The sequence below is a fragment of the Centroberyx gerrardi genome, chromosome 2 (genome assembly GCF_048128805.1).
Source record: "Centroberyx gerrardi isolate f3 chromosome 2, fCenGer3.hap1.cur.20231027, whole genome shotgun sequence".
Classification (NCBI taxonomy): domain Eukaryota; kingdom Metazoa; phylum Chordata; class Actinopteri; order Beryciformes; family Berycidae; genus Centroberyx; species Centroberyx gerrardi.
In genome coordinates this window covers 7,835,461-7,854,696 of record NC_135998.1, presented here as the reverse complement: position 1 = coordinate 7,854,696, position 19,236 = coordinate 7,835,461, and the positions used below count along the sequence as shown (strand labels likewise).

The following is a 19,236-nucleotide window of genomic DNA, read 5'->3' as shown; positions in this document are numbered from 1 at the left end:
GACCAGACAAAAGCCCAGCTGTAGGCAGCAGAGATTGCTGGCCTCACGTTGTCTTTAGAGATATATGGTGTGTCTCACAAGGCAGGTGGTCATTGTGTGGTTGGATGGCATGATGCCCCAAGCGCTGCACCTCCTGCATGGTTGTGTCAATTACAAATGCGTCACAACAGTGATCTGCACACTGCCGCTGGAAAACACTGAATGCATCCCTCCAGCATGGCTGAATAACGGGTCGTGGCAGTGGGTGTTGCCGCGGCCAAGCCGGCTATGCTCAAAGATGTTGACTTTAATGACGCTGTGCAACGCGGGAGCCCGGCCCAGTCGCTCTGTGCCCAGAATAATGAGGCATTTATTCCTCCAGCAGCCTTGACCAATCAAAATGACTGCACTCTGAATGCTGATCAAGACTAACTGTTGACATTCCCATGCACCATGCTGGCTTTATAATGAACGACATGATTACCTCATCAGGGTTTGCTTTTCTGCTTGTGAGGTAGGTGATGTACTCCATTTCATATGAAGAGACTGACTGCTACAAAGTGCCTTAAGCAAAATTGGCCTGACATTGTTATTATGAGAACTGTTGAGTTAGAAGATGTTAAATAAATAAACATATCTGAAAACATTTATTTGGTATGAAAATGCTGGTAAATTGAAGCACATTACTGTACTATCACTGGCTCAACTCTCATATTACTAATGATGTTTCATCTCAGTGCTTTCTGTATTGAAAACATGCTTATTGAATTATTGTTGTAAGAGCGAGTTCAATTAGCAAATAAGCTAATGCCAGTGACTGTTATTGAAAGATAAAGTATTAGGGAACAGTTACTGGGGTCAAATTTGACAATTTCTTGATGGAGTTTAATTGTGCATATGCATCTTAAGAGTCAGCTCCCAGCCCACCTCCACTCCACTGAATATATTAAAAAAGGCAGATGAAAAATATGACTGAGTAGATGGTGATAATTAAATGAAGCAGAACCTATCTGCCTTCCTGCCAATGGACCCTAATGTAATAAATATCTTTAGGGATGATTTTTCTTCTTTTTCCTTTTTTTGCCTGTAAAGATGGTCTATTTGTGTATCAAGGTCATCTTGCTTCCCTGCTGCATTTCCACAGAACACTTGCCAGTTTTTTTTTTGTTTTTTTTTGTTTCCTCTCTATCTCTTTCATCGTCACCCTCTATTTTTTCATCTCTGACCTCTCATTTCCATCGGGGGGCGATGACACAATCTGAAATAGAGACCAGGAGAGGGTCGAGGTGAAGTTGTCTTTTACACACCCGAAGCTGAAAATCACTTTTCTTTCACACTCCCCTGTGATAATGCTTCAAATGTCAAACCTTACTCGTGATCGCCTTCACCATATTAGATGAGGCTTTGGTGACATTTCGCAGCGAACATGGTTTCAGATAAGATACAAATCCTCATGGTTATTTTAGATGGCGTGATATTTCTGTTTTTTTTTTTCCAGGTGGAAACGTAAAGACTCGGGATTGAGGGGGTGAAAGTGTTCAGCAGCGTCCTTTTGCTTAGCGTTACCTTAGAGTTACAGCATATTGTATAGCCCAGCCTCCAGGGCAGCCTGCATTTTGCAGTGACAAAAAGATAAAAAAAAAAAAGCAAAACAAAACAAAAAAAAAGGACAAACCTGCAGTTAAAATGTACAGCCAGTAGCTAGGAACAGCTGTTCAGAGTGCGCCCGCTGGAAGAAGACGATGCATTGGGGATAGAGAGATCAGTTTTGAAAAGACCATAACTAACAGCCCAGTGTTGTTAGGTGTGTTTGTGTAAAAGCTGGGAGAGTTTGTTTCTACCTCCCCATCCTTGCCTGTAATCCCAGGTTACTCCCAGGCTGTGTGGGTCTGAGCTCTGGAAGCTTTCGAGGTTCTGCACTCTCGCTGCATGGTGTCAGTGTGTAGTGACTCACCATTACACTGCAGTCTGCAGACTGAACCATCACAGTCCCCGAGCACCAAGTGTGAATCTGTTTAGTTTGCTCCAGTTTGCTGTTTCTTTCTCACACGTTTCTCTTTCCCTTTTTTTTTTTTTTTTGTTTCCTCTCCTCTCTGACATAGTGATTCATAGACTAAGTGTGCATCTCTTCTTTAATGTTTGTGAGAGCATGAGAGTATTTTTAGGTCCGGTGAAAAAAAAAAAAAAAAAAGTTTTCTCTTGAACAAAGACCACGGTCGAGCCAAGGGATTCACTGTGGACTGACAAAAAAAGTAGAAATGAGAATATAAATTAAGATACTTATGATACTTGTGTGTGCAAATCAAACCTCTTAGAATATAACAGTTGATCTGATCTGATCATTGGCCAAACTAAGTTTTCATATTAACATTCCTATCCAAGTTGCCTGTAACATACACACCCCCTATTTTACATCGCATTTCCATTCGGCAATGTTTTGCCCTGCTGACTGTGGCCCATTTCTTCTGTGTAGGTCTCGGTTCTCCCTCTGTCTTCTCCTTTCTTTCTATAGCTGTCTCTCTCTCTCTCTCTCTCTCTCTCTCTCTCTCTCTCTCTCTCTCTCTCTCTCTCTCTCAGGCCCAGCTCGGCATCATTTGCATGGCCTACTTTCTGTGTGGGGTTCGGTTAATACCCCCATGGAGGGGCTCTTGAGCAGTAAACACTTCCCTTGCCGTGACTACCAGCGGGCTTTCCTCAATGAACTGATCCACTTAAGGCTTATATTGTATTATGCCCTTCACACCATCCGGAACCACACTTCCCTTTGGTATCTTGACCAAGCAATCACACACTTCTGCTGGGTCAGGCAAATTCAGGTCTTTCTAAAAAGAGCGACTTACTCAGCAAATTCTGAAATTAATCAGTTATTCATAGCAGTGTAAGTGCTGTAGAACTACTGGAAGTGCTACTACTACTACTACTACTACTACTAATAGTAATAATAATTATTATTATAATACCCGCCTGCTCTCCCCGCTGCCGCTACATAGATAAAAAAGCAAGAAGCCTAAATATTGAGTCCTGTGGGAGCTCCCAAGTGAGCTTATCAGTGGATAATGACAAATTGCCTTTTACAGCAGAGACAATTCTTTTGGAAAGGTAGGAAGTGAACCATGTAAGTACTGTATTGCTGACACCAACACAGTTTTTATCAAAATAATCCACAGGAAAAAAAAAAAAACTCCCAGGCATCTGCTGCTAATTAAGGTTACTGAGCCTACCAGACAGGTTTTCAGCAGAGCAAAACACACAGAAGATTGTGAGGAAGAGTTAGGCCAGATTCGTTCGCTTTTTCCGAACAGACACTCTCATAAAGTAATGTATGATTATCTCCACCTGTCACAATCCCTTTCAAATTAAGTTTCAGATGTGCAACAGCTGAATCAAGGCAGGGATGGACAGCTGTGCTTGTTTCAGTTGAGAGGAGTCTGTACTCCTGCTTGTAAATCAATGATTTGTTTGCCTTTGTGTTTTGCATGCTCTGAAACCCAGTTGGAATTTCTCAAAACATATATTCAAAATTTTTGGCCGTAGGATGTGACTCACAATCTTATACTGTCACATGAAATTTGTTACATCCCATATTCAGTGTTGATGAGCCTTCCTTGTCATTTTGTGGCATGCAAACACACATACATTATGCATAGACACACACACACACACACATAAAACACACACATCTATCACAGCCTTCGCCTGTCAATCCGAGTGTTAGTCATTCTCCATGTACCTCCAGGGTGCTCCAGTATTTCTCCCAGAAATGTTTCTCAGTGGGATGAAAAGGAATCTGAAATTAAGAATATTTAGACAATGTGACACTAAAACTTGCTATTTAAAGCAGAAATGCATGAAAACATACAAAATTATTGATGGTGGGGTAAAAAAAAAGCTCTGACACAGCATTTAGACAGGTGAATAAAAATGCAGAATAGACTTTAAATTTGATTAACCAACAGTGAAACGTACATTTAGATCAATGAGTGGGGGGTGGGTGGGTGTAGAGCCTGCTAGATTTTCTGCATAAATAAGTGCATATGTGTAAAATATCAACCGCATATCAAAAGAATCAACTGCATTCACATGTCTATGCACATCTTCAGAAACGTAATCTCCCTCAAGGCATCCTGGGACACAAGAACCCCGGGAGGAAGCTGACTGTGTTGTATAAACAACTTATCTGACTTAGTGTTGGATTTCTTTGAGAGAGCAGAGAGAGAGAGACAAGTCAAGTCGAGTCAAATCAGGTTTTTATTTGTCTAGCCCTTCATCACAAAGGCATGTGCCAAAGGACTTTACAGAGAACAAACGTACCTAAATCTAACTAATCAACGATCAATCTCAGAGCAAAATGATGCAATACAGTACAAACAAAATAAAACTGTGTGTGTGTGTGAGAGTGAGAGAGAGAGAGAGAGAGAGAGAGAGAGAGAGAGAGCAGGGTTCATATACAGTATAATGGATGACTGGCAGAGAATGAGAATTGGCTGTTTTTCGTTTTACCTGTCAGTGTAAAGAAGCGACTGTCACAATGAGGGCAATGTCGCCAGGACAGGCGACGTTGCCATGACAACTGGAAAATTTCCCTCTCTTCCTGATTTGTGTTCAGCTGTTACTCGGGATAAGGTCTTTAAGTAGGGATAGGCTTTCCCCCCGCACAGAAGACAAACTTAAATGAGCAGAGGGCCGGGGCCTTGTTCTCCCACACGCTTTGAGAGTAATGTTTCATTTCTGTCTTTTCATCCGTCCCGTCTCTCTTCAGATCTTTTTTGTGCTGCTGTTTCATTCTCCTCCAATCAAGCTGTGCCTTTTGATCGTCATGCTGCTTATCCTACATCAAATACTGCCAGAGAGAGTCAATTTATAGTCAGTTAAGCCTTGTGCCACTAATGTCATGTTTTACATCTTGGCTAAAGTCAAAACAATCAACTTGTCATTCTCGCATTCTCAGACGCTCTGGGTTTTGCCAAGTGTGTGTGTGTTATGTGTGTGTGTGTGTGTGTGTGTGTGTGTGTGTGTGTGCATGCCTGCATGCACATGTGTTTTTGTAAGAGCTAGCAAAAGAGTTTCCAGAGCTTCAGCGGAAGCCAGAGCCTCAGATCAAGTAGAACAAAGGGTTCACAGGTTAAGATCCCAAGGCTGCCTATAAAGATAACAACGATGAATAGAGCCAACGGGTTTAGGAAGTTTCCTGCGCTATCCACGAAATCCCCCGGATGAACTGTATCAGTGCTGTGATCTGGGATAAGGCAGTGCTGCATACTGACACACATCAGTGATACAGTTCATCCAAGCGGTTTAATAACTGTTGCAGGAAAGGGGCAAACATCCGAAACCTCTGGTCACAATTAGCGTCTCAGTGTATGGTGATCTGCAGTTATGTGTAGTTATTCTATTAGGAGGGGAGTATTGCTGCAATGAGGGCACTGACCCTGATAAAATCTCCCATGTAACTCTATGCAAAGTATTTTGTAGTGTTTATTGTTTAGGCATGGCTTACAATCACAGTTGAAATAAGACAAAAGAAAGGAGTGCCGGCAGAATCAGAAGCTGTTTTTCCATTTTCAGGCAGTAAGACGATGATGAGGCCATTCTGTTCCATGCAGAGAGAGACAGTCCCCTCTAGGCTTACTGATTTGAAGGCAGGACATCTATGTTATGTTCCACCATCTCTCATTTGGGGAGCTGCAGGTGGGCTTTGTGGAGCACAGACTCTAACCGTCTATCCCCTCCTGGTATTGAGTCACTTCCCCAAGGCAACGGCAGACCTGGCATGTGCTGTTTTCAAGATGTATTTACTTCGGGAAGCGATTATTATCAGGGTCCATTTCACCTTCAATGAAGCAAATTATTATGTGCTATATCCATATATTGCATTTGGGTTTCAGAATAATTTCTTGGGTACCACATATGTATATTTTTCAACAATAAAATAACATTTGTAAATGTCAACTAGGCAATCAAATAATGTTGAATTTCATGGTATGAGTCCGGTGACAAATGACATATCATGCGTCATAGTTCTACCGCTGACAGACGTTTCAGTTCGGGGTGCAGCCATGGTAGCGAACGATACAAAATGAAACAAATGGAGAAGTGCGATAAAGCACTCCTTCCCTACTTGTAGATTCCCATCCATACCACATATTTTAGATAACCTGTGATCCAATTCAGCAGCTATTGCAGATTATTTTAGCCTGTCTTTATGTGTCTATAGTGAAAATGCTGTAAAATGGTAAGAATTATTAATTTTGTAACACAAACAGGCATAAAGAGAGACTGGAAGGATTGCTAGCAAGTTAGCAGCATCCTACCTGGACAGCACATGTGTCTAAGCTGGGCCAGAACTGGGGGTCAGAGGTGAAACAAAACTCTTAATGACTCCCAATGGACACAGCATTAGTCTGCAGTCTCTCAGTTCAGCATGATGCAAATACATTGGAAGTGTGCATTGATTTTCCCATCATGTGAGGAGTTTCAGCACCGCCAAATCCCTCCCCAGTCTCTCCCAATTAGCTTTCGGCCCGGGGAACACTGTCGATCCCCATCTGCCCATCTGCCTGTCAGTGGCTTCATTCCACTGAAGGAGGGAGAAAAGAGGAAGGAGGGAAGGAAATGAGGGAGAGAGCAAGCAAGCAATGGATAATTCTGTGTTTGGCGGCTACGGGCGAGAAGGCTTGGCAGATCCGGCCGAAGCCAAAGCCAGTAGGGGTGGTTTGGAAACGGAAGGACTCCCTGGGAGAGATACTGTTGTTTGGATGATAGAGTGAGGCACAATGCCCACTTACTCTCTCCGCAGCCATTTATCAATGAAAACACAGGACTTGTTTTCCATAGAGCCTCTGCCAAGTTAGGATGCAGATGAGTTTTTTTCGTCCTCATTTCTCTGTGAGTTTTATATTTCTCCCTTTCCGTCTGTCTCCCTATCTTCCCTTGGGACGGAGCTATCACCACACTGCCCCGAAGGTGAGGGAATCTGGTCCAGATAAGGGCCTGTCTGAGAGGACTCCAGCCTCGTCTTCCACTCTCCCAGAAGGCCTTGGCGCCTGAAATTGGCAGAGCCAGATGGACGTTCTGTGTGATTGCTGCCTCATCGTTCTCCTCAGGCTTCTTCTTCTGCTCCTCCCCATGAAACAGCAGATATTTCCTTGGCCCCTCTCAAACACTGCAAATTGAGTGACAGCATATATCCTAACAGTCACCCTGCATGTTATGTCTCTCCATATTTTCAACTGCCAAAAATTGGCCACATGCCACAATTGTCAACTTGGGAGAAGGAATGAGAAATCTGCACAGGGTAAATGAGATAAAAAAAGAATGCTGTCTGTCAAATTTAATTTGACATCCAGTTTGCTCCTCGCGGGGGTCTTTTGCCTTGTCCCCCTCCCACAGCTGAATCCTGTGTAATTTTATTTGTATGGAATAGCTGTTATATTCCATTGGCCATGATTGGTGTCATTCTTTGGAATTGGTTCCTCACTCATGAGGAGGCTTTGTCCAGGCACACACACATGAATGAGAGTCCATGCTGTGATGGTAGCTTTGTTGTCCTCACTCTCTTCTCTCATTAGTATTCCTCTGCCACTCTCTGTCCTGATGGGTGGTGTAATTACTAAAGCCACAGGGAGGCTGCTGAATTTTATATTGTGTGGAAGGCCTGCTGGGAGCTGCCCACTAGTGGGGAGGAAGAGAAATGCATGTGATCCCCTCATAAGCCCATCAACCCGAGCACATCAGACAACTGAACGTATACCTTGACGGAAAAAGATGCATGTGCACGCACACACCAGCGCTGAGACATGCTTGGACAGTACCATCCATGCACACAACACACACTGACAAACACTCATATAAATGCGCACTCACACAGCAGGGCACGTAGACACACATTCTCAAAATGGAGCTGTCCGCCCCTGCACACAAACACATAAAGTCACCATGGGCCAGGCTGCAGGCCGATAAATTTTCCCCCACATCCCTTTATGGGTTGTGCTTTTTATTTTGCTGCTGGGGTTTTATCTGGGGGCAGCAGTAGCTGAATCCACACATCCTGGCCCTGGCACAGCAGGGACTTCGCCTACAGTGCATTAGTTCTCACATGAGGGATGAGTTTTCTGATGAAACGGCCCACCATTCTCAGGCCTGATGGAACACTACCATGGGTTTACCCACAGCGATCTAATCCACAGCCGGGCTCAGAGACTGTCTGACATACTAGCAAGAAAGATAGGGTGGAGAGAGAGGGGGATAGAGAGAGTGAGAAAGAGAGAGAGAGAGAGAGAGACAGAGAGACAGAGAGAGAGAGAGAGATAGAAGGAGCGGAATAGAAGAGATGTCGAGTAAGAGAGGGGGATTGAACCAGAATGAGAAGGATATACTCTGTGAGGAGAAACAGCGTGAGAGGATCCTCCATTAGAGAGTCCATATTTGGCATATGTGTGTGTGTGTGTGTGTGTGTGTGTGTGTGTGTGTATCTCACCCATCTTGCTGGCAGATAAACAACTCCTTGCATGACTGCAGGCAGACTGGTGGGGTCAGTGTGGTGTGTTTGAGGGGGTAGAATGAGAGAATAAACATCAATAACAACAGCCACAGTAAGCAACAACAGCAGCAGCAGCAGCAGCAGCAGCAGTGTTGTACAGAAACCCACAGTGCCAGCCCCAGAGGAGCAGAGGCTGCATTCAGGAGCGTGGGTATGACTCATTGGTGGGCTATAATGACCACAGATGGCCATTAGCGAGGTGTGAGGTGAACAACGAAGGCCCCGGGCTCCTAGCGCCATGGAGGTGTACACTACTCCGTTATGACAGGCTCAAACCTGATGTGCATCTAACGAGCCCCCTGGTAAATTGTGCTTCTGTATGGAGCTTCTCCCCTCCTCACCTGCCGGAGAAATTTCCAACAACATGGTTGCTGCCTAAAGGCAGATTCCACACTGTCAGGATCATCCAATGACCTGAAAGATCTAGAAACCCCAATTCTAGCTAAAATACATTTTTAAACTGATCTCTTGGCTACTGCTCAATTATAAATGGGGTTTGTAGCTACACTGTAGCGTCCCAATCAAAACTTGGCCTATACAGACACATGGAGAGGGGTGCTAAGTGGGAAAAGCACATCTACAGGGTATACAGTAATCCCTCAGTAAAAAAAATCCCATCCTACTCACATATTTTTAGAGCATTGGTGAATCAATCTAAAACACTATTTTGTATTTTTGTTAGCATATCATAACTATGTTGATTTTTACATATTTGGCCACTGCCAACTAACTGTAAAGTGGTAAAAATTGATAACTTTGCAATGCTAACAAGAATTAAAGGGAACGTGTAGCAATGCCATCCAGGTTGCTGTACTGTGAAAGCACCAAATTGTGCTGTGTCTATCAATGGGGAAATTACAATTCCACTTGGAATGCAGTTTGCCAGCATATTTTCATGGATGGCCAAGGATACCAGGATAGAATAACATGATGGTTGTTTATTTAAACAAATACTGGCTTAAAGTCGAGATGAAACGGCATTTCGAGAGTATCTAACTTCCGTATCGTGATGTATTTCCGAGTGAAACAGGAAAGACAGGCGGGACATAACGTTGGGAGGAATTTGATTTGAACGTTGAAAAGTGGGCGTGTCATAACACCCGAAGACACACCGAAGTACCATGCTGTTGCTAGCTAGCTAATGGGTGGATGTCATGATATTATTGGTTGAAATTGGTTATGGGCATGCTTACGTAAGCACATGGCATATTTTGTTTTACAGGAAGAAAACATGATTGAATTTTGATATAAGAATACAAATAAATTGTTTTTTTGTATTTTTTTTGGCATATATTGGTATATAGGTGCACAATATGACCGGGGATGTGATCTAAAAGGGTTAAAAAGGCATTTTTCATTTCATCTCGACTTTAAAGCAGCAGGAAATCAATTTTTTGGAACAAACAACAACAGCACTAATCACTCAATCAATCAATTACCTTCTTTTGCATCTTTTATTTTTCCATTTAGCTAATCTCTTGCTCTCACTGTCACTCACCCTCACTCTCTACTCTACTCTCCTGCTCTCTCTTTCTGTGTTTGAATTTGGCTTGTTTTAAATCACCTTCCTTATCAAGCCTCCTTCTCCTCCCCTCCTCTTCCCTCCTATCATCTGTTGTGCATGGAGAGTCTCAATGTGCCACTCAGGCGACATAGTCTCGGTGGAGCTCTTATTCCCCTGGTGTATTCTGTTTAACTGAAAGGGAGGTGCTAAGCTCCTCTCCTGGGGAATGGGTGCTCAGAAACATTGGGGAGTTGGGGGGAGTTGAGATCCCTGCTGCTTACTCTCTCCTCTCCCTTTTTTCCTCCGTCCCTCCCTTCTCCTCCCCTCCCTCTGTCTCCTTCTTTCTCTCTCTAAGCTGGTTTAGATTCCCTGCCACGTTCCATCGTGGCTAAGCTGAACAAATCCCTGCATATTTTCCTGAAAATTGCCTGGTGGAAGTAGGGGCGGTGAATCTGAGTTTTATTTCTTTAAAAAGAGATGTTGTGGGAGGAGAGGGGAAAAGATTTATAGAAGAATCTAAATAAGTATTGGCATAGTAATATTTGTTTTCTTTTATTTACACACACTAATATGAGGAAGTTTATATTATAAGGAAGTTTCTATTTATATTTCTGTTACCACAGGTGGTGGTGACAGCTTCGACCGTATGTTGCACAAAAGTAACCTATAAGTAGCCATCTATTTGTTCATGCCTATCGTTTTTGCTTGGAAGCTGACTTGCTTAGCAAACAACATCGACAGAAATGACAAATCATCTGCACATCAGTTCTCTACAGTATGACTGACACTTTCTGCACAATTTGTTTACATGATCTCAGTGAGGAGATAGATGATACAACTTGGGATGCCATCTTAGATCATGTCCACCGCTCCTCTCCCTGTGCCAGACATGATACAATGTATTATTCACAGGATGCACTGGACCAAGTCTAGGCTAGCCAGGACCGTCCTAGACATTGATTCAAAATGCTATCGGCGTGACCATGCAGACCACTATCCTGCGTTCTGGCTGCGTTCCTCTTTGTCAGCTTTCTAGAAGTGTGAGTTTGACACATTCCCCAATGTTACTGGCCATTCCATGGATTTGAACCCACTTACAGGCCTGTTCAGCAGTTGAGTTAAACCTGTCTAACGTTCTCGTGGACTTTGTTACTTTCTTGACTCTGCTTGCAAAGCGCCTGATTGTAATTCTATTTCCCCATCCCATTTATGGATTGTGGATGTGCTCCATTTTATGCAATTTGATCTTTTTGTAGCGTATAGTGATGTTAGTGTAATGTGCAGATTCAATCTGTGACTTATTACCCTCCCTTCAATTTTTATTTCCCCTCTTTTTATATATTTATTTAGCTATTCATTTATGTAAATTATTGTCTCTCTATTTTGTGCTTGTTTCTCTGCGTTTGCATTTGTCAGATTTGTGGAATTGTGGATTTCTCTGTTATTTTGCCTCCTGTGGATACTTGATATGTGTGTCTAAGATGTGCATTTTATGTTTGTCTTATTCTGAAAAGGCCTTTAATAAGATTCAAAAAAATTAACAACAAAAACTGCAACCTCTTTAGTCATTTTCGGCGACTTGCTCTGACAAATGAACAAATAGGTTTAAATTAATCTGTTGATAAAAATACACAAACCTGGTTTTTAGGTTTAGAGTAAGATTTACAATATCCATATCTGTGTGTGTGTGTGTGTGTGTATGCGCGTGCACGTGGATGTGGATGCGAATGTGCGTGCACATCTGTGTGTGTGTATGTTTTGGGGCAGCAGCAGCCTATAGAGGACAGAGAAGCAGGCTTATGGCTTGTGGAAGGTCACTGGATCGTCTTGGATCAGCTGGGAAAATGTGTGTGGGGGAAGTGACTGATTTACACACTCACCTCCCTAATCAACTACTGTCAATGTTCTCTTGAGCAAGGCACTTAGCCCCAATTATGCCTTTGGAGCCATTCAGTGACCAGTGATAGAAGACTGTGGTTGTACTGGGCCACTACCAGGTGTGAATGGTTTCAACTGTATGAATGTGGAGCAGCGTTGTTGGGAAAGAGCAAGCATGCCCAGTCAACTTTCTCCAGCTAAATAAATGCTAAAAAAAAATGTGTGAGTGAACATGCATATGTGCATACTTATAGGTACAGGCACTTATAATTTTTTATTAGTTAAAAAACAACTGCATAACTTTAGCATCACTGTCTTACATGACTAAACCTAGTTTTCACCTGTTGTGCAAGACTAAACTTTTCTCATGTGTAGCATCTTTTCCCCTAAAACTTCAAACTTCAAAGAAAACTCCCACACTTCACACTTTGAATCCCTCTATCCCGTCCAGTCAAAACAACAGGCTCTCATCTCTCAGAGACTGCTATAGGTTCTGGGCGTCCTTTGCAGTCCTTTACGGTGCATCAGGCTGGTGATGGAGCAGCTTTGCTCGACTCAGCAGGGATCCGTCTCAAGCCCCTCCTCTCAGAGGGAACTGGACACCAGGCAGGCAGAGGCAGGGACGCCTGCAGCAGGGCTGGAGAAAATGGATGACAGTACCACCACATAAAAATGACGCAAGCTGACTGTAAATGAGCATGGCAGTGGGCGGGGGGGGTTGGGGGGTGTGTGTGGTGGGGTGTGTGTGTGTGTGTGTGTGTGTGTGGGGGGGGGGGGGGGGGGGGCTCAGACCAGACGTGCCGACTCTCCATCTCCAATCAGTCACACTGCCTTGAGCCACAGCGGGGTTCTTATGGGATTCTTCAGGATTTTTTCTCATTGACTCTCTCTGTGACTGACAGCTATCTACATTGATTGACACTGGGCGAACTGGCAGCCTGCTGAGAGGGGAGGGCACCAGGCTAATTGACTGTCCTCCAGCTGGTCGATGGCTGGCGTCTGAAGAAACTGCGGGCCCGCAAGCCGCCGCTATTTCTCTCTGCAGATAGAACTGGAAATGATGAATCCTGCTGGACCGTTTTGGCAGAGATGCATGAATTGTGGTAGTCGATTCTTACTTTGTCTTTTCCTCTAACGTATATACACACACACAGCCGCGCATACGCATATACATGTGGATGTGTGGCTGTGACTCACCACCACCTTGGGTGTGGGGAGTTTTCTTTGCTGTTATAAATACTGTCTCCACGCTCCAAAGCCAGAAATTAGAATTAGATGGAGCCGAGGGGGTCTACTAAATAAGGCATTTCAGTGGCTGAATTATTGAACAAACAGAGATGTATACCTGCAGCAAAACAGCAGGGCCTTATGGTCTTTTTGAACACAGCAGCAGAGTCAGTCATGTATTAAATTATGTGTTCCAATTCTTTGCTCCAGCCTACCACATTGAAGTGGGAGATTTTTTTTTAACAAAGCTGTGATTAGTAAATAATGGATACTGCACTTAGAACATACGCCGGCACTCAAACTGGAGACAGCAGCCCTCAGAGCCCAACAAGATAAAAGAGACAGTTACTGCAAAAGCTGTCATAGTTGGCCATTGTAGGGCAAGTCACATCAATGAGACATAAACTAATCATGGAGGGAAAAAATGTGTATGGCAATGTATGATTTATTGCTCATGCTTTAAGCTATTAGATCACCATCTTATCTGCCAACTGTAAAATCCCGCTTTGGCTTCTATCGTAAGGGAAAGAGCTATGAGAAAGAAAGAATATATACATGTTTCTCTCTTTCTCTCTATTCCTCTCTCTCTTTCTGCTTCCAACTCCAATCCATCTTGAGGTAGCTGAGTTTTGTTTTATTTGAGTTAACATTCATTCATCTATATATCTATAATCTACATATACAGTATGTATAAACTTTTTTTATATACTTTATTTATATACCAGCTTTTCAAACAGTTTACAAAGCACGTTACAGAGGGGAAAAAATGACATAAAAACAGGACAATAGTAATCAATAATAAATTAGTCAATAATAAATAGTACAGAGAAATTTTAAAAAATCAAATAATTATTACAGAAAACAGTTTTATAGAAATGGGTTTTAAGAAGAGATTTAAAGGACTGAATCAATTTAGCTAGGCTTAGCTCCTTGGGTAGTTCCAGGTTGTTAATAGAAAACGCTCGGTCTCCTTTGGTTATCATTGGTCTTGGTTTGAGGAAGGTTTCAGCCATCCAGCCCTTAATATGTCAAAGGCACTCATGCAGACTGTCAAGACAGATGGGGTCGCTGGGCTCCAAGGGGAGCTACAGCTGGGTGTCATCTGCATGGCAATGGAAGGACACATTATGCTCCTGGATAATATGACCGAGGGGCACAATGTACAGGGAGAATAAGACCGGGCCTAGAACGGAGCCCTGTGGGACCCCGTAGGTTATAACTTGGGAGGAGGAGGAAGAATTACCTATTGAGACTTTGAATGTTCGAGCCTGTCCTCCCCCAAAAAATGACCCCATAGGTTGTTTGTACAAGCAGCTTATTACGACCTGTAGAATTAGATTCCAGTGGTGGCGGCGTAGGATTGTTTCCGACTCGCGTGATCCATACATTTCCAATAACTCCAAAGCGTTGTAAAGTCCAAAAGTCAAAATTTATTGAAAAAAGATAGATGTAATCTCTTCCGAAATTCACAACATTCACAACGAAATATTCTTCTTCAATTATATTTGTTGGCGTTTAGCCTTTCAAAACAAAACATTCAAAACATTTCACTGCGGTCAAAAAACTGTTTGCTCTCCCGCTTGCCACACACAAAGGGAGGACCGCAACTGTATTAAAGGGGCCGTCTAGCAGCCATCAAACAGCACCTATGGCTCTACCTATCCACAGTGCTATGTCATACAATAAAAAGTGTAACAAAATAAACGATACTTAAATAATTTGACCCATATAATGTCTGCATGCAAACAATATAACTAGATTAAATACATTTACATATTTACATACTCACAATAACAAAAAATCTATTTCGGCTCTAACACCCCGGCCCCTAATTGTCAAATGCATGGACTATTTTACAATTACCACATAAATTCAAAATAGAGCCGCTAAATAGAATTACTCTATGTAATACACAGATTATGGAACACTTAGAGTATTTAAGAGTCCAAAAGTCTTTTCTTCTTCTAGGTTGCAAACAGGAACTGAAAAAAGTACTGAATGTCCATTTCAATTAGTCAGCCTCTAAGAGCAGGCATAACTTAGTTATTGGCCTGTCCAATATGCTGGTGCTTGTTTTGATTTTCACCTGTCGTACTAGACCTTGGGAGTCTGGAGTTGTACTCAGGACACGACCCATAATCCATGAGTCATCTATGACCAGGACAATGTCCCCTGCTGGAAATTTCTTTGTGCAAGGGCCCATTTCTGTCTTTCTTGGAGGTCTGGAAGATATTCTTTCGTCCACCGCTTCCAAAACAAATCTGCCATATATTGCACCTGACGCCACCTTCTGCGAGCGTAGCAGTCTTCCATTTTAGTTACGTTTTAAAGTTAAGCGACCTCTAGCGGTTGTGTAAATAACGACAATGTGCTACGTTGGTCTGCGTCCACGTCATGTGACTGTCAAGTTTCTCTCTCAACACTGAAATAACACGGTGGAAAGTAAGAGCGTTGTGGTCGGGGATGGCAGATAGGCGTATACATTTGCCTTCGATGTCGGCGACCGGGGTTAGATTCCCAGCGTTTCCAAATTTAACCATGACCAAACCATTTTCCTAACCTTAACCAAGTTGTTTTAGTTGCCTAACCATAACCATAACCCAAGTTGTTTTCATTTCACGTATTTTTGTGAGATCACGTTGGAAACGCTCCTTTGGGTCGGTTTCATTTCACATATTTTTGTGAGATCACGTTCCTTGGAAACGCTCCTGTGGGTCATATTAGAGGGTAGGAACAAACGACCTATGTGGTCGGTTGGAGGACTTGTTGGAATGTTCTATTAATATAAGACCTGCGCCAGTCTAGTGCTGTATCCGAAATGCCCACCCAGTGTTGAAGGCGGTCAAGCAGAGTTACGTGATTGACTATCAAATGCTGCACCGAGGTCAAACAAAATTAAAGTTGCACAATGCCCTGCATCAGTGGTCAAAAGAACGCAATTTGTGACCTTCAGGAGAGCAGTTTCAGTGCTGTGAAGCACTCTAAAACCAGACTGAAATATGTAAAAACCAGTATGAATATATTGAAATTCAAGAAACACATTAGTTGACAGAAATACATTTTTTGTACATTTTAGATAAAAAAGGGAGTTTGAAAATAGGTCTAATAGTGTGGTCCAAGGTTTTTTAAGTAGGGGTTGAACCACTGCATGCTTAAAACTGGACAGGAATATTCCAGAAGTCAGAGCTGTTAACAATAGATAAAATGCTACGTCCCACAGTATGAAAAAGCTCCTTGAGCAGTTTGGAACAATATCGGAGGGCAGGTGGAAGAATTCATGCGGGAGATGGTCTTCTTTTTTTTTTAAGGGAGATAGGCTCAAAGTGGCTCAGTGCCGCAGAATTAACCGGGATAATAGACAGATCACTGGGAGTAGGACATTCAGCCTTGTATCTTCCACCTTTTTGGTGAGAAATCTTGCAAACTCCTCACACTGTGCAGGGGAAGCTAAGGTTACCCGAGGATGGGGCAACAGCAGAACTAATAACACTGGAAAGAACCTTAGAGTTGAGGTAGTTCTTAGATGTAATTTAGACTTGCAGCCTGTTGGCCTTCCAATTGCGCTTGGCCTTACATGATTGCGCTCATTTAGCCAGGGTGAGGCTTTAGCTTTAGACTTTTAAATTTTGTAACGTGTAATAATGTCAAGAATACTAATTCCTCTGTATTTCGTAGAGGAACATCAAAGGGAGTAAGGCAGAAAACATTCTTTCACACTCTGAGTTTAGAATGCGGGAGCAAACCGGGATACACTGGTTAGAGGCAGGAGGGTGCGGTTGAATATTGAAAGTAATGCCATCATGGTCAGACACACAAAAGTCTGTACATTGAACATTATAGAGTCTAAAACCATGGGAAAACACCAAATCAAGGGTGTGCCCTCTTGTGTGACTGGGCCCCAGAACAGACTGAATGAGATTAAATGATTCAGTAAGATTCATAAACTCAGAAGCGTGTGTCAAGTCAAGTGCATCTGAGGGGCAGCACACATGAATATTAAAATCTCAAAGTAGTAACACTCTGTCATACTTGGGCATAATAACTGTCAGGAGTTCAGAGAAGTCTTGCATAAAATTGCCATTCAACTTGGGAGGCCTATAAACTAAAACACACAGTAAAGGGACGACCAGTGAATAAAAAGCTCAAAACTTCAAACAAATTAAAATTACCAATGGAGATAAGACAGCATTTAAAACCAGATTTCTGTATGACGGCCAAACCCCCTACCTCTACCAGAGAAGCGTGGGAGTTGAAAATGGGTCAGTGGGGTAGAGTCTCCATGGCCCAGCCATAAAAAAATTCCAAACTATTAGCAGTGATAAAATCAAGACAGATTAAAGATTTATAAGAGAGAGATTTTAAATTCAGTAAACCAATATTTAAAGGCACAAAGTCAGGTGCAGAACAAGGAATTGACTGCAATGGAGGATAAATCGAGTTCCTGGTATTAGAAGTGGGTAATTTGGCTTTTGGATGAGTCTCTAAAAATAGTTGGAGAGTTGGAGAGGTAGGGATCTTATGTCCGCGAGTCAATGACGTTCACACGCTGAGAATAAAATATGGCAATGCGATACTCACAAAAATAAAATGCAGACTACAAATGTGTGAAACAAATAGGCCTCGTACGTAACTGCTGCATGTCTAAATTGAGGCCCAGGTTGCTGTGCGTATTACTGATTTTCATCGTTGTCACTCACTGTATGCCCCCATCAGCTGAGTCAGTAGTCAACACACGCACACACTGACACATCTCTCTCTCTCTCTCTCTCTCTCTCTTACACACACACACACACACAGTGCACATTTGATCAGAAAGCAATTTTGTCAACGTCAACGATAATCAATATGAAACTATCAAACTATCGACTATGTAAAATCTGACTGTGCAGAAAAGAATATGCATGCCACTATTCCATATTCTCAATTCAACCTACAGCAACTTCTGTGGCTTCTGTGGTGTAGAAGTGCAGCAGCTGTTGGACAGTTGTAGTAATCTAGTTTCAGTGATCATAGAATGCAAATTACATTCAGAAATATTTAAGATGATGGCCGTTGGATGGCCATTGTTAGAGACATCCCTCAAATTTATACTTTTATTTCTTTCAAGGGAGCTCAGGTCTCTTTCAGGGGATCTCAGGTCTCTTTCAGGGGAGCTCAGGGAGTTCAGCTCCCCCTGGCTCCCCTGTATTTCGAACCACTGTAGCGTTGCAGCGGGTGCAGCGAGGACAACGGGTGGAAAATGTCTCATAGGGCTGAGGATGACCGAAGAGGGCGGGCAGTTGCTGGCTGATTGTCTGTCCATCATAAAAACTTCCTCAAAGATCCTAGCAAGGAGAATCGTACCCCTACAATTAGAATGCAAATAATCTCACTTATAGGTATTCTTTCTTAACCAAAACAATTCAAAGTTTATAATGAAAGCCAGATCTGTAGCTGTGGAGAAGTTTTTCAGCCAGCTGTCAAGAGCGAGCAGGCGGCGGAAGCGCTCGGGGCCGTGTGTCGGGATCGGTCCAGAGAGAATACCGTGCTCGCCAAGGCTCTTGATTGTATAAACAATAATCTCAAAATCCTTATAAAGTTTTTCTGACTGCCTGAGTTTAGTGTCATGTGTGTCAAAATGGACGATAACAGTATGTATATATACTGTACATATAACATATCTTTGCATCAATGCCTCTGCCTCTGCATTTAACGGTTGTTTGTTTTATTAATTTGTCATTCGTTAAGCCAAGTGGAAAATGGATGTATGGTAATTATCTTTAAGTTTCTATAAAAATGACATATTTTCAGATAAACATCTTGAGTAACTCTGACGATAAACAATATCTGTTCTAAAGCTAATACCTAATTTAATTTAAATAGACAATATGCACTGAGGTCGTCCTATTGATTTAGTATAAGCTGTCGCATGTAATCAAAATGGAAAAAAAATAGCATTCATTGATCATTTAAAATTGATTTTGCAAGAAGATACGGTTGTTGGAATCATTCTATGCAACACAACTGCAAAATCTTCATGACAAATTAATGCATTTGATTTACCTACAGTTGTGAAAGATTAAAAGTCGAGGTGAAGGTTTGACGAACCATAAAAAGGTCCCAGTCAACT

General features: G+C 42.5%; 1 protein-coding gene across 1 annotated transcript in view; it reads left to right on the top strand.

Annotated features, from left to right (window-relative positions):
* LOC139921428 (leucine-rich repeat transmembrane neuronal protein 4) overlaps nt 1-19,236 on the top strand; it is a 148,826-nt gene that overhangs the window by 80,246 nt on the left and 49,344 nt on the right. The window lies entirely within an intron of this gene.